The sequence below is a fragment of the Lynx canadensis genome, chromosome A1 (assembly GCF_007474595.2).
Source record: "Lynx canadensis isolate LIC74 chromosome A1, mLynCan4.pri.v2, whole genome shotgun sequence".
Taxonomy (NCBI): Eukaryota; Metazoa; Chordata; class Mammalia; order Carnivora; family Felidae; genus Lynx; species Lynx canadensis.
The window spans coordinates 211,978,476-211,994,377 of NC_044303.2; the positions used below are offsets into that span (position 1 = coordinate 211,978,476).

Here is a 15,902-nt window from a genome sequence, read left to right on the forward strand (position 1 = left end):
TTGCTAAAAGAGAAATTTTACCATACTTTAAGTTTCCTAGTCAACTCAGTGCTCTCTTGAGTTAAAAAAATCAGCCAACCAGGCAGATGCAATAGAAAGCCTTGCATCCTAAATCTTCTGGATCTAATGTTTGGAATTTGACTATCCAAAGACATTATGGTAGAGGTAACAAGAACTTTGAAGTTGGAGAGATCTGTGGGCACATTCTCTATCTCCTACTTGGAAGTAGTGTGACCTCCATGAAGTTACTTCAACCCTCTGAGACTACACTGTAAAATGGAAAGAACAGTAGGATTTTTTTTATAGCAGGCCCATAGGGTTAGTTAGATTTAAATGGCATAACACATGTAAAATGGTAGGTGCTCATTAGAGGATAGCCATCCACCACTCATCCATTCAACAAATGTTTATTGAGTATCTACCATTTTCTTAGTGCTAGGAAAATAGCAATGAACAACACTGTCAATAGAACTTACATTCTCTATGTAGGAGATAAACTAAACAAATATATGTCAGATGGTGATAAGTACTAGAAGATAAATAAAAAGAAAGGAGGGGTATTATGGAATGTCCATGGGAAAAGAAGCAATTGCAAATAGAGCAGTCATGGAAGGGTAGGCACACCTTTAGTATTTGCAGGGCTTGGGGGAAAAACACAGGTGAAGGACCACCTGTGATATGTCTAACATTTGATCAATAATGAAATCAATTATAGATTGTCATTCCACCTTGACCACATACCTTCGTTGCATCTTGCTCAAGATCTTGGTCAAATTTGGAGTGTTAAAACCCTCAGAGCTCTGCACTAGAATCTGAAGTATCCTGCCTCTAGCCAGTGTCCCTCCCCATTCCCACCTGTTCTCTTCTCACCTCAGCAAGATCCTCTACCATGAGGGCTCTCAAAAACATGTGTGTGGATGCTCCAGCCCACAAGTCCAAGTTAGACACACACACACACACACACACACACACACACACACACACACCATTAATAGCTGCTGCTTCTCAGCTCTCCTCTCAGGCCTTGGAACATGCCTACCAGCAGCATGGTCTTGGAAGTGTGGTTGGGCTACTGGGGCAGGGAACTCTGGGTACTCAGAACGTTATGTAGGAGTGGGGAGAGGGAGGGAGCTCTCCATGGGCACCTCACTTTAGCCCTGCATATTCCTTGCCCCTCTGGGAAGGGATGAATGAGAGCAGTGCCCTCTAAAGTGGGAGATCCGGGACAGTTGCCTTTCCTGCCTGGGGTAAAGGAAAGAGCTGGTGAAGAATCCACTGTCATGGTAATTTTGAGCAATGACCCAAAGGCGTTGAGAGAGTAATCCGTGGAGGATATTTGGGGAAAGAATATCGTGGACAGTAGAAGTGGCAAGTGCAAAGCCCTGAAGTAGGAACATGTGTGGTATGTTCCAGGAGCATTGAGGAGACCAGAGAAGCTGGAGTGGCTCAAGTGAGGGGATTGGTGATTTCAGAGAGATGTCTAGAGGTCAGATCCTGAAGAGTCTTGTAGGTTCTTATGATGACTTGGACTCTGATTTAAGCAAGATGGGAAGCCATTGGCAATTTGAATAGGAAGTGGTAGGATCTAAGTTATGCTTTAAAAGAATCATACTGGCTGGTGCTAGAAATGACTGCAAGGGGCAAGGAGAGAGGCAGGGAGACCAACCAGCCGGCTAATGCAAGTATCCAGGCAAATGGCGATAGGTTAAACCAAAGTGGTGGCCATGGGGGAAGTGAGAGGTTTCAGTTTTAAATCTCATTTAAAGGTAAAGTTAACTGGATTTGCCAGTGGGTTGCATGTGGAGTAGAAAGGGAGAAGAGTCAAGGATGACTCCGAGGCATTTGAGTTTGAGCAACTGGAGATGAAGCCAAAAGTTTTATTTGCTTTGCTTTTTCATAACATAGGAGTGAACATAATTATAAACTATATTACTGGTGGCAGCCAATAAAAAGCCTCTGGATGATTTGAAGTACAACAAAAACCAAATGTAGTAATAAGAAGAGAGCTAAGCGTGCATTGTCCTGCCTATATAAGCAATGTGTAAATCTGCACAAGTGTATTTTTTTTTGTACACTAGTATTCACAGGTGGACAGAACTGTTTTCCAAATCACAAATCTCTTTGTTTGAACTTCATTCTGTGCCTTTAATTAAAAAGGCAGTACCTAAAATTATTGTGGTAGAGAGGCATGAACGCTTGGTCCTGCCATCAGTCCTGGGTGCGGCCCTTCCTAGCTTTGGAATCTCTAGCAAGACCTTTAATTCTTTGAAGATTCAGTTCCCACATCTTAAAAATGTGGATGATATTTGGGGCGCCTGGGTGGCTCAGTGGATTAAGCGTCTGATTTTTAATTTCGGCTCAGGTGATGATCTCACCGTTCGTGAGTTCGAGCGCCACAATGGGCTCTGTGCAGAGCCTGCTTGGGATTCTCTGTCTTCCTCTCTCTCTGCCCCACCCCTGCTCATTCTCTCTCACTCTTCTCACTCTCTCTCTCACAATAAATAAATAAACATTTTTTTTAAATGTGGGTGACAGTCGCCAATTTCGTCAATTCTGAAACAGCATCCAGATCCCAGGTGTCATTAAATACTAATGGCATCCATTTAAGCCAAAGTTTAAACAAATATTTGGTCTTCCCCTTTTATAGTTTATATTCTTGTTTATTGTTCTTCCAGCAAGGAATATGAATAGTTAATAATGGAAGGTTTTTTTAGCTGTGATTTATATGATCAAAGAAGTAAAGCCAGTTAGCTCAATTGGTCATATTCTGAAATCAGTGAGGTACTCTTTTTGTGTGTGTTCACAAATTAGCTTCCCTCTGTTTCTTGGCCACACACTTCACCTGGGCTTCACAAATGAGTAGAATTAATTACAATGTGAATCAGACAAAAGAGTGTAAATCCATTACTCCTGTTGAGAAAACAGCTCAAAAAACAAGCATCCCTGCTGGTAGCAATATTTTCTTCATATTTGAACGATGCAACCTTGAATCACCTGTGATGATGACAAAGAATAAATAAATACATACGTGAATAAGTAAAATATAGGAAGGACAGCATGAGATTAACTAACTATAAAGTTTAAAATGTCTCAGGAAGGGGCTCCTGGGTGGCTTAGTCTATTAAGCATCTGACTCTTGATTTCAGTTCAGGTCATGATCTTATGATCGTGAGATCAAGCCCCATGTCGGGCTCCACAGTGAGCATGGAGCCTGCTTAGATTCTCTCTCTCTCTCTCTCTCTCTCTCTCTCTCTCTCCCTCCCTCCCTCCCTCCCTCCCTCTCCCTTGGCCCCTTCCCTGCTCGCATGTGTGCATGTATGTGCTCTCTCTCAAAGGTAATAATAATAATAGAGTAAATAAAAAATAAAAAAGTAAAACGTCTCAGGAAGTATTTAGGGAGTAAATTGGTTGAGATAATATTTTCATAGCCTCCAAGAGTTTCTACACCTTAAATTGTTTGAGCTTCCAGGTTTAGCCCTCAGAATCTTTGCTCCCTCAAATGCAAACCAAGAAGTTGGACACTTTTACTTCAAAGAGGTCTTCCAGCTTAAGAAATCTGTAATTCTATGAATCTTCTTCCTGGAAACTGTTCCTTCCACTTGGCACAGCAAACATATTCACGTATATTTTATTTAATCCTAAACTTCAGAATCCAGTTTGGTGAACTGTCATTACTTGAAGGTGTCAGCAAATCCTCTGGCATCTGAGAAAATTATTATCAAAACCAATTAAGGGACTGGTCAACCCTGTGTGATTGATTTTGAAATCTGTCAGCAGGGCTGTCTCTGGAGGCAAGGAACCTCATCCACAGGCTTTGCTGTGGGTAAATCAAGCTGGGATGACACCTGGGATTTGGATACTGCTTCAGACTTAACCAAATGGGTGGTCATCATCTGCAGGTCCGGGGGACTACACAAGGACAAGGCAGCTGGCTTCCTGGAACCTTGCAGAAATAATAGTGTGTGTGTGTGTGTGTGTGTGTGTGTGTAATGGGGTAGAAGCATGGGGGGGCAGCTGGCAGTGACATGAGGGAACAATGGGAAGGGGAAAGACAATCACAAAAACAGCACCCCACCCTGAGCAAGTGAAAGAATTTCTTAGAATGCAACACTGGCCATGCCTGTGAATAATTGGCTTGCAAAGCACTTCCTTCATTTGTTTCTTATATAAAAATGATCATTTCAGTGCTGATGATGAAAGCCCAGAAGGAAATTATGGCTTACTGGTTAGTTTTGTGAATGGCTTTGGTGTAGAATAAAGCTTCATACATGGGGTTCTAAATCTCTGGCCCACAGACCTGAACAAGCAGATTTGAGACTGGTTGTTATGTAACTTTTGAGAGAGGAATTCTCTGATGAGTTGGCCTCAGGAGCAAAATGAAGGGCAAAACTAGGGGACAATCCAAAGCCTTTGCCTAAGTCTAAATCACAGTTCTCTCGGCAAATTACCAAGAGGCCAAGAACTCCAAACACTAACGCATATGGCTTTTGTTGGAGAGATTGCCAGCATTTATCTTTCTTATTAAAATATGATAATGACAACCACCCTTTATTAAGTGCTCATAAAATAGCAGGCATTTTATACACATGACTACCCATCCTCAAAATAATCCTTCATAATGGCTATTATTCTCCCCATTTTAAAGATAAAGAAACGGAGATATCGAACAGTTATTAGCTAGTGGCACCTGGGTGGCTCGGTTGGTTGAGCATCCAACTTTGGCTCAGGTCGTGATCTTGTGGTTCATAGTTCAATCCCAGCATTGGGCTCTGTGCTGACAGCTCAGAGTCTGGAGCCTGCTCCGGATTCTCTCTGCCTGTCTCTCTCTCTCTCACTCTCTCTCAAAATAAATAAACATTAAAGAAAAAAATTTTTAGAGAAAAGTTATTAGCTCAAAGCCAAACAGCAAGTTAACAGAGGTGCTGTAATTTAATTCTGGGCCTTGCCAGTAGCAAGTTCTATGCCCTTTTCAATACCCTAGCTTGCCTCTGTCCAACTGTCTCATACTTGGCAAATGTCCCCATCACCCTAGTGTGTGGGTCCTTATACATGTCTGTCCATTCTGTCCGTCTCAGTGTTGTGAGTGAGATATGAATGACAGGACATCATTATATGCTTCATTGTCTTCAGTGTATAGCTGCTTCCTTGTTCTGGATCAGTTTTCTCCTTTGTTGGAATATTTATTTTGCCTTCTCTGCAAACTAAAAATATAAATTTTATGTTTTTTCTGGGATACATCTCTCCCCACACATTATGAATAGTGAAAATTGGCTTCAAATGTTTAATTAAGCTGTGAAATAGACCTTACTCAGACAATACTTGCATTAGTGTGGATTCATGGTGTCTGCCCCTGGAGCTGGAGAACCTTCAGATTAAGCTAATCAGTACTATTGTTGTGTGCAGTATTGACAATTTTATTCCATGCTTTTCCATTCCTGGCATCTGTGCTTGTAAATATAATGTGATGTGAACTCCTAAGTTGTTCTAGTGGTTTTGTTAAAATTTTCTGTGCTAATAATTTGAAGGGGAGGAGCAACATTCACTGAGAAGTGTCCCAACCTACATGGCAATATCAGAAGCTTGCATCTAACATAGTGTAATGGCTCGGGGCGCTTGGGTGGCTCAGTTGGTTAAGCGTCCGACTTCAGCTCAGATCATGATCTCACAGTTCGTGATTTCGTGCCAACAGCTCAGAGCCTGGAGCCTGCTTTGGATTCTGTGTCTCCCTCTCTCTCTGCCCCTCCCATGCTCATATTCTGTCTCTCTGTCTCTCTCTTAGAAATAAATAAACATTAAAAAAAATTAACATACTAATAGCTTAGGTGCTAACTAGTTCTGAAGTATCAGTCATTCCAAAATTTGAGTTTCCCAGTTTTCTCCATAGCATTTTATCATGTGTAAATATTTTCCAATATACCATTTGTTTTCTTGAGGTACAGAAAGATACAGTTATTTGCAGAATAAATATTGCCTGGATGAAACAATAAAAATTACTGTGCACCAGTTAATTAAGTTTATTAAGCCTTGCATAAATGAATGAGGTGCCAGGAATGTGGTTTATAGTTAAGGAGAATAAATCACACATATTAAGGCTGTATAACTTCCTCATTATGGTGGTATCATACAGGGCCCTACTACCAAAAACTGAAAATGTTATCTTTTATTTTGTCACTTACGTTTCTTGGCTTTCAAAAAAAAAAAACACCTTTGTATTAAAATGGGCTAAATTATGGTGTGGCAACAAACAAATTCCATCAGTATGTTGCAGTTACCAGTTGCTCTATGATAAACTGTCCTAACTTAGTGCTGTAAAGTAACAATATATTACTGTGCTCGCAAATTCTATGGGTCAGGAAATCTGACACAACATAGTGGTGATGTCTTGTCTTTGCTGCATAATAGGTGGGGTGTTAGTTGCGGAGCACTCAAATGGCTGCGGGGCCGAAATCATCTGGAAGTTTCTTCACTCACATGTTTGGTGCCTGGCTAGGATAACTCAGACTAGCTGGGACTCTTCACAAGAGCACCTATGCGTGAACTCTCTGTGGGCCTTGGGCTCTGCGATGGCTGGATTCTGAGAGGGAGCATGCAGACAGCAAGTGTTCCAAGAGAGTTAGTACTGCAGGAGCAACTTTCTGGCCTTTTGGGGGCCAGTCTCAGTAGTCATGAAGTGTCACTTCCCTCACTCAGATGAAAGAGGAGGAGAAATAGAGTCTACTTTCTGATGGGAGAAGGGCAAATTCACACTGAAGACGAGCATGTTGGATGGGTGATGCTGTGGGCCCTCTTGATCATCTTTGGAATCTGCCATCTGCCATGCGTTGGCTTACAACAACCAGGACCTATGTCTTGTTCAAAGTCTGCTGTGGCTCCAGGCAGTTCTCCAGAGTGGATTGTTGGCTTAGCAATCCTGGCTGCTGCTTCCATCCCACAGCTCCTCCATATCACTCATGATTCCACAACCATTGCCGCAGGGGAAGAGCGGCATGGACGATCACACACCAGTTTTCAGATACACCTCCTGGAAGAGACATCTTAAGTCACTTCTACTCACATTTCATGGCTCACACAACCATGCCTGCATTCATTGGAGCAAGCACATGTGGCCTTCTTGTGTGCCCACAAAGAAAATAGAGCTAGAAATGCTGGCAAATGGCAATGGTGTATCACAGCTTTAGAGATACTGCCTGAATGGTGAAATCCTGTAATTCTCATCAGTGCTGGTTCCTGTACTTTGTCAAATTAGCTCATTCATTCCTTTATCCATGTAACAAATATGTATGCGATGCCTACTACGTGTGACACATCAGTAGTTAGTTCCTGGAAAGAATTCAGCTGCTTTCAAAAAGCATATAATTTTACTCCAGAAAACCAATTGAAGTTTCAGTTGCTTTGTCATTGACTCCTTTGGCAGGGGGTCTCTCTCAGATCCTACACTTTCCTGTCCACTCCAAGGAATATGAAATAAGAATGTTTTCTCTCCTTGCCTTCCAGGATATTGATTTTATTATTTCCATACACTATTGTTGTCAAAACCCTTTTTGTTTCAGTATTCATCATCTATCTTCCCTTTTACAGGCCTTAATGTCACAGCAGACCATTGGGGATGCAGCTCTAATTCTAGAAAACGCAGATGTGGCTATTTAATTAGACACTGCCATGGCAATAAACTGTGTGATAAATTAAATGGCTTTAATCCAGTTTAGGGTAATCATGCATTCATTAGTCTGACAGCCTGATTCCATTTGTTGTTGTTTTAAAACAAAATTAGGATAGCAAGGCTACAAACTGTGGATAAGGCTGGACAGAAGTCTCCTATTTTTAAAAAACAGAGCTTATAACTACATTTCAACAATGAAAGGAACGAAAACCAGCAGGAGCTCTGTTTGTGCCAGTTCGTGTTTCAGTCTTCAATTAGAAAATTGTGTTTCTAATGGGAAACCATAGGACAATCCTCACTCCCTGGTGAGAAAGAATGAAGAGGAAGAAATGAGCTCCGTGATAGACTGAAGTAATGATACTGTGTTTTTGTCTGGGTAGCTGTCTTCCTAAGTGACTTTGGGTGTGTAGAAAATCACTCTTAGCCTTGGTTTATCCATGCACCAAATCATACTATGGAATCTCCCACTGGAATATTCTAAATTATTAAGAACTTAGCACAAGTTCTTATTTAAAAGCAAATGATAGGAAGTATAAACAATGGAAATCATTGGAGGTACACACTAAAGATAACTTCAAGATGTGTTTAAGTAAATATATAGCTGGTAAAATTAAAATTCAGGACTGATAAAGCTCTTCTTGACCTTCAAAGTGTACCTCTTAAAAACTGAGAATAGGGGCGCCTGGGTGGCGCAGTCGGTTAAGCGTCCGACTTCAGCCAGGTCACGATCTCGCGGTCCGTGAGTTCGAGCCCCGCGTCGGGCTCTGGGCTGATGGCTCAGAGCCTGGAGCCTGTTTCCGATTCTGCGTCTCCCTCTCTCTCTGCCCCTCCCCCGTTCATGCTCTGTCTCTCTCTGTCCCAAAAATAAATAAATGTTGAAAAAAAAAATTAAAAAAAAAAACTGAGAATAAACGGAGGGTTGATGAAGGGTGGGAGGGAGGGGAAAGTGGGTGATAGGCATGGAGGAAGGCACCTGTTGGGATGAGCACTGGGTGTTGTATGGAAACCAATTTAACAAATTTCATATTAAAAAAAAAAGAAAGAAAAATGGTGGAAATGGAAAAACATTACATTAAAAAAACAAAACAAAGGGTACCTATAGTGACAAGAACCTTGTGAGAAATTGTATGAGAAACTTAGTGGTCTGCTGCATTTATCCCAGTATCCTATGTGTATGCAGGCCAAAACTGGATATTTATAGGATTATTGTCATAGCTTTTCATTTGCTACAGCTAGTTATATGGCTTCCTTAGGTCTTCTAAACTAGGTCAACCAGTCAGCCCTCAGGTCTCGCATACCATATTTTGCTGAGCCAAAAGGAACAAAGGGAGATATTATCGAAAACCACAAGCAAAACTGTCAATAGATACTCTGATGATAACTTTAACTTTTAATGAAACTTCGGGTCTTTTAAGGTCACTAAGATGTAAGCTAAGCTGGACAATGATTATACTAAAAGGGAAGTGACTAAGCAGCACAACATTTTGAATTCCAAGAATTTTCGTTACATCATGGTAGGTAAATATCACCAACTTCACTTATTTGGTGCTTTGGAGTCTAAAACACTGTTTGGAGACTAAAGGGCCCCGAAATTGTACTTTTCAAGTTCACCTTCTGTCATTCTAAAACTTTTGAAGTCTTACCAGTCCTTAAAAACTAAAGAAACTCTGTATGTATGCTTCTTTTTAAGGATATGTCCTGAATCTTTAAAATTCTACATGTGTATGTACTTTTTAAATCCCCAAACATACATGCTGCCTATAATTTATTTCTTTTCCATGCTTAAGTACAAGTAATGGTATTTTTAAATTTGAAACTAGTAATTAATTCCATTATTTGGCAATATTAAATTCCTTTAAAATGTTAATTTAAAGAATTTTCTTTTTAAAAATCAAGGTTTGAACTAAATAGCTTCTAAAATCTCTCCCTTCTGCGAGAGAAGGAAAGGAACTAGTATTTGGGGGGCATGTACTATGTGTCCTATGCTTACATGCAGTATCTTATTTATTCCCCACAGCAACCCCATCAGGTAAATGTTACTATTCTTCTCTTACATATGAAAAACCCAACTTCCTAAAATTAAAGTTTGTCCAAACTGACATGAGCGATCAGCAGTGAAGGTGAACTTCCACTCCAAGTCTGTCCATCATCCAAGCCCATGCACTGTCTCCCGTCCTCACCCCTTCTCAGTTCACATGGTATTTAGCAGTAGACAATCACTATCTACCCCACTTAACATTAAGCATTTCTTTTTTTCTTTTTTCTTTTTTTTTTTTTTTTAATTTTTTTTTTCAACGTTTATTTATTTTTGGGACTGAGAGAGACAGAGCATGAACGGGGGAGGGGCAGAGAGAGAGGGAGACACAGAATCGGAAACAGGCTCCAGGCTCTGAGCCATCAGCCCAGAGCCCGACGCGGGGCTCGAACTCACGGACCGCGAGATCGTGACCTGGCTGAAGTCGGATGCTTAACCGACTGCGCCACCCAGGCGCCCCTTTTTTTCTTTTTTCATCAAGAGAGGCTAGAGCCAAGCCCTCTACTCCCTTTACTGACATCATAAAGTTGCACTAATTCCTAACAAACATACAAACATACCAACAACAAAAACCCACGCCCTGGAAATTCAGGCCAAATTGAATGGCTAGAATATTATTAGTTTGTATAGGATAGTTGATCCACATCCAAACATTGATAACACAAAGTGAAGTTGAAATTAAAGTGATTTTCTAAATAATTAAGGTCAACATAACTGCTATTAAGGAAAAGACAATTTCACATATTTAAGACAGTGAGTTGTAAAATTTTCCAACTAAAGTAGTGCTATATACTTAGAGAATTTAGACAAAACACCTTTCCAAGTTTATTCCTTTAAAAATGAGTGGAAATAATTGCACCAAGAAGCATAAAATACCTAGGAATAAATCTAACCAAAGATGTAAAAGATCTGTATGCTGAAAACTATAGAAAGCTTATGAAGGAAATTGAAGAAGACATAAAGAAATGGAAAAACATTCCGTGCTCATGGATCGGAAGAATAAATATTGTCAAAATGTCAATACTACCCAAAGCTATCTACACATTCAATGCAATCCCAATCAAAATTGCACCATCATTCTTCTCGAAACTAGAACAAGCAATCCTAAAATTCATATGGAACCACAAAAGGCCCCGAATAGCCAAAGTAATTTTGAAGAAGAAGACCAAAGCAGGAGGCATCACAACCCCAGACTTTAGCCTCTACTACAAAGATTTAATCATCAAGACAGCATGGTATTGACACAAAAACAGACACACAGACCAATGGAATAGAATAGAAACCCCAGAACTAAACCCATAAACGTATGGCCAACTAATCTTTGACAAAGCAGGAAAGAATATCCAATGGAAAAAAGACAGTCTCTTTAACAAATGGTGCTGGGAGAACTGGACAGCAACATGCAGAAGGTTGAAACTAGACCACTTTCTCACACCATTCACAAAAATAAACTCAAAATGGATAAAGGACCTGAATGTGAGATAGAAAACCATCAAAACCCTAGAGGAGAAAGCAGGAAAAGACCTCTCTGACCTCAGCCATAGCAATTTCTTACTTGACACATCCCCAAAGGTAAGGGAATTAAAAGCAAAAATGAACTACTGGGACCTTATAAAGATAAAAAGCTTCTGCACAGCAAAGGAAACAACCAACAAAACTAAAAGGCAACCAACAGAATGGGAAAAGATATTTGCAAATGACATATCGGACAAAGGGCTAGTATCCAAAATCTATAAAGAGCTCACCAAACTCCACCCCCGAAAAACAAATAACCCAGTGAAGAAATGGGCAGAAAACATGAATAGACACTTCTCTAAAGAAGACATCCAGATGGCCAACAGGCACATGAAAAGATGCTCCATGTCTCTCCTCATCAGGGAAATACAAATCAAAACCACACTCAGATATCACCTCACGCCAGTCAGAGTGGCCAAAATGAACAAATCAGGAGACTATAGATGCTGGCGAGGATGTGGAGAAACGGGAACCCTCTTGCACTGTTGGTGGGAATGCAAATTGGTGCAGCCACTCTGGAAAACAGTGTGGAGGTTCCTCAAAAAATTAAAAATAGACATACCCTATGACCCAGCAGTAGCACTGCTAGGAATTTACCCAAGGAATACAGGAGTACTGATGCGTAGGGGCACTTGTACCCCAATGTTTATAGCGGCACTCTCAACAATAGCCAAATTATGGAAAGAGCCAAAATGTCCATCAATTGATGAACGGATAAAGAAATTGTGGTTTATATACACAATGGAGTACTACGTGGCAACGAGAAAGAATGAAATATGGCCCTTTGTAGCAACATGGATGGAACTGGAGAGTGTTATGCTAAGTGAAATAAGCCATACAGAGAAAGACAGATACCATATGGTTTCACTCTTATGTGGATCCTGAGAAACTAACAGAAACCCATGGGGGAGGGGAAGGAAAAAAAAAAAGAGGTTAGAGTGGAAGAGAGCCAAAGCATAAGAGACTCTTGAAAACTGAGAACAACTGAGGGTTGATGGGGGGTGGGAGGGAGGGGAGGGTGGGTGATGGGTACTGAGGAGGGCACCTTTTGGGATGAGCACTGGGTGTTGTATGAAAACCAATTTGACAATAAACTTCATATATTGAAAAAAAATAAAATAAAAATGAGTGGAAAAACAAAATCTATGATTGATTTTCTGTTGTTTACTGATCTGTGTTGTAAACATAAAATATATTTGATGTATTTTTCTTATAAAGTTTTATGTTTTAGTATCTTTTTTTAATTTTTATTTTAATTCCAGTTAGTTAACATACCGTGTTATGTTAGTTTCAAATGTGTTATTCAACACTTCCATACATCACCCTGCGCTCATCACAAGTGCACTCCTTAATCCCCAGGACCTGTTTCACCCATCTCCCCATCCACCTCCCCTCTGGTAACTATCTGTTTGTTCTCTATAGTTAAGAATCTGTTTCTTGGTTTGTCTTTCTCTCTCTTTTTTTTCCCTTTGCTTGTTTGTTTTGTTTCTTAGATTCCACATATGAGTGAAATCATGTGGTATTTATCTTTCTCTGATTGACTTGTTTCACTTTGGATAATACTGTCTAGTTCCATCCATATCGTTGCAAATGGCAATATTTCATTTTTTTATGGGACACGGGCTGTTTCCATGGTTTGGCTATTGTAAATAACACTTCTATAAACATTGGGGTGCATGTATCCTTTTGAATTAGTATCTTTGTTTTCTTTGGGTAAATACCTAGTAGTGCCATTGTGGATTGCAGGGTAGTTCTATTTTTAACTTTATGAGGAACCCTCATACTATTTTCCCCAGTGGCTGCATCAGTTTGCATTCCCACCAACAGTACAGGAGGGTTCTTCTCACTCCACATCCTTGTCAATACCCGTTGTGTCTTATGTTATTGATTTTAGCCATTCAGACAGTACGAGTTGATATCTCATTGTAGTTTTGATTTGTACTGTCCTGATGATGAGTTATGTTGAGCATCTTTTCATGTATCTGTTGACCATCTGTATGTCTTCTTTGGAAAAATGTCTATTCATGTCTTCTGCCCAGTGTTAATTATATTATTCATTTCTGGTGTTGAGGTTTTTTTTTAATGTTTATTTATTTTTGAGACACAGCACGAGCAGGGGAGGGGCAGAGAGAGAGGGAGACAGAGAATTTGAAACAGGCTCTGCACTGTCAGCGCAAAGCCTGACATGGGGCTTGAACCCACGACCTGTGAGATCATGACCTGAGCCAAAGTCAGACACTCAACCAACTGAGCCACCCAGGCGCCCCTGGTGTTGAGTTTTATAAGTTCTTTATATATTTTGGATACTAACCATTTGTCAGATATATCATTTGCAAATATCTTCTCCCAATCCACAGGTTACCTTTTAGTTTTGTTGTTTGTTTCCTTTGCTGTGTGGAAGCTTTTCGTTTTGAGGAAGTCCCAATAGTTTATTTTTGCTTTTGCTTCCATTGCCTCAGGAGACATATCTAGAAAGAAGTTGCTGCAGCCAGTGTCAAAGAGGTTACTGCCTATGTTCTCCTCTAGGATTTTTATGGTTTCAGGTCTCACATTTAGGTCTTTAATCCATTTTGAATTTATTTTTTTTTTTTGGTATAAGAAGGTGGTGCAGTTTCATTCTTTTGCATATGCTGTCCAGTTTTCCCAATACCATTTGTTGAAGAGATTGTCTTTTTCCCATTGGATAGCCTTTACTGCTTTGTCAAAGAATAATTGACCATATAGTTGTGGGTTCATTTCTGGGTTTTCTATTCTGTTCTATTGATCTACATGTCTATTTTCATGTTGGTATCATACTGTTTTGACCACTATAACTTTATAATATAACTTGAAGTCCAGAATTGTGATGCCTCAAGCTTTGCTTTTCTTTTTCAAAATTACTTTGGCTACCTACGGTCTTTCATGGTTCCATACAAATTTTAGGATTGTTAGTTCTAGGTCTGTGAAAAATGCTGTTGGTATTTTGATAGGGATTTCATTAAAGGTTTAGATTGTTTGGAGTAGTGTAGACATTTTAACAATATTTGTTCTCCCAATCCATGAGCATGGGATATATTTCCATTCCTTGGAACCATCTTCAATATCTTTCATCAGCTTTTTACAGTGTCAAGAGTACAGGTCTTCCACCTCTTTGGTTAGGTTTATTCCTAGGTATCTTACTGTTTGTGGTGCAATTGTAAATGGGATTGATTCCTTAATTTCTCTTTCTGATGCTTCATTATTGGTTTATAGAAATGCAACAGATTTCTGTACATTGATTTTGTATCCTGTGACTTTACTGAATTCATGTATCAGTTCTAGTAGTTTTTTTTTTTTGTGGAGTCTGTTGGGTTTTCTATATATAGTATTGTGCCATCTGCAAACAGTGAAAGTTTTACTTCTTCCTTGCCTATTTGGATACCTTTTGTTTCTTTTTGTTGTCTGACTGTTGTGGCCGAGACTCCCAGTGCTATGTTAAATAACAGTGGTGAGAGTAGACATCTCTGTCTTGTTCCTGACCGTAAAGGAAAGCCCTCAGTTTTTCCCCCATTAACGATGATATTAGCTGTGGGTTTTTCATATATGTCCTTTATTATGTTGAGGTATGTTCCCTCTAAACGTACTTTGTTGAGGGTTTTCATCATGAATGGATTTTGTACTTTGTCAAGTGCTTTTCCTGCATTTTTTGAAATAATCATATGGTTCTTATCCTTTCTTCTATTAATGTGGTATATTGCATTGACTGATTTGAGAATATTGAACCACTCTTGCAACCCATGTATAAATCCCAGTTTATTGTGGTGAATATTCTTTTAATGTATTGTTGAACTAGGTTTGCCAGGATTTTGTTGAGCATTTTTTTTTAATTTTTTTTTTCAACGTTTATTTATTTTTGGGACAGAGAGAGACAGAGCATGAACAGGGGAGGGGCAGAGAGAGAGGGAGACACAGAATCAGAAACAGGCTCCAGGCTCCGAGCCATCAGCCCAGAGCCTGACGCGGGGCTCGAACTCACGGACCGCTAGATCGTGACCTGGCTGAAGTCGGACGCTTAACCGACTGCGCCACCCAGGCGCCCCGTGAATTTTTGCATCCATATTCATCAGGGATATTGGTGTGTAGTTCTCTTTTTTAGTGGAGTCTTTATCTGATTTTGGTATCAGAGTAATGCTGGCCTGATAGAATGAATTTGAAAGTTTTCCTTCCTTTTCTATTTTTTGGAATACATTGAGAAGAATAGGTATCAACCCTTCTTTAAATGTTTAGTAGAACATGCCTCTGAAGTCATTTAGCTGTGGACTTCTGTTTTGATTACTGATTCCATTTCTTTTCTGATTATCAGTCTGTTCAAGTTTTCTATTTCTTGTTTCAGTTTTGATTTCCTGGTTAACTCATTCGTTGTTTAGTAGCATGTTGTTTAACTTCCATGTATTTGTGGTCTTTCCAAATTTCTTCTTGTGGTTGACTTCTACTTTCACAGCACTGCTGTCAGAAAAGGCCCATGGTGTAATTTCACTCTTTTCGTATTTGTTGAGACCTGTTTTGTGACCTAATATGTGATCTGTTCTGGAGAATGTTCTGTGTGCACTTGAAAAGAATATGTATTCTGCTGTTTAAGGATGGAATGTTCTGAATATGTTAAGTCCATCTGGTCTAGTTTGTCATTCAAAGCCATTGTTTCCTTGTTTATTTTCTATTTAGATGATCTCTCCA

At 39.8% G+C, this 15,902-nt stretch overlaps 1 protein-coding gene and 1 non-coding gene across 3 annotated transcripts in view; one reads left to right on the forward strand and one right to left on the reverse strand.

The window, feature by feature from the left end:
* PRLR (prolactin receptor) overlaps positions 1 to 15,902 on the forward strand; it is a 162,434-nt gene that overhangs the window by 73,402 nt on the left and 73,130 nt on the right. The window lies entirely within an intron of this gene.
* TRNAQ-UUG lies at positions 13,388 to 13,472 on the reverse strand. The gene has a single exon. It is a non-coding gene; the product is annotated as a tRNA-Gln (tRNA).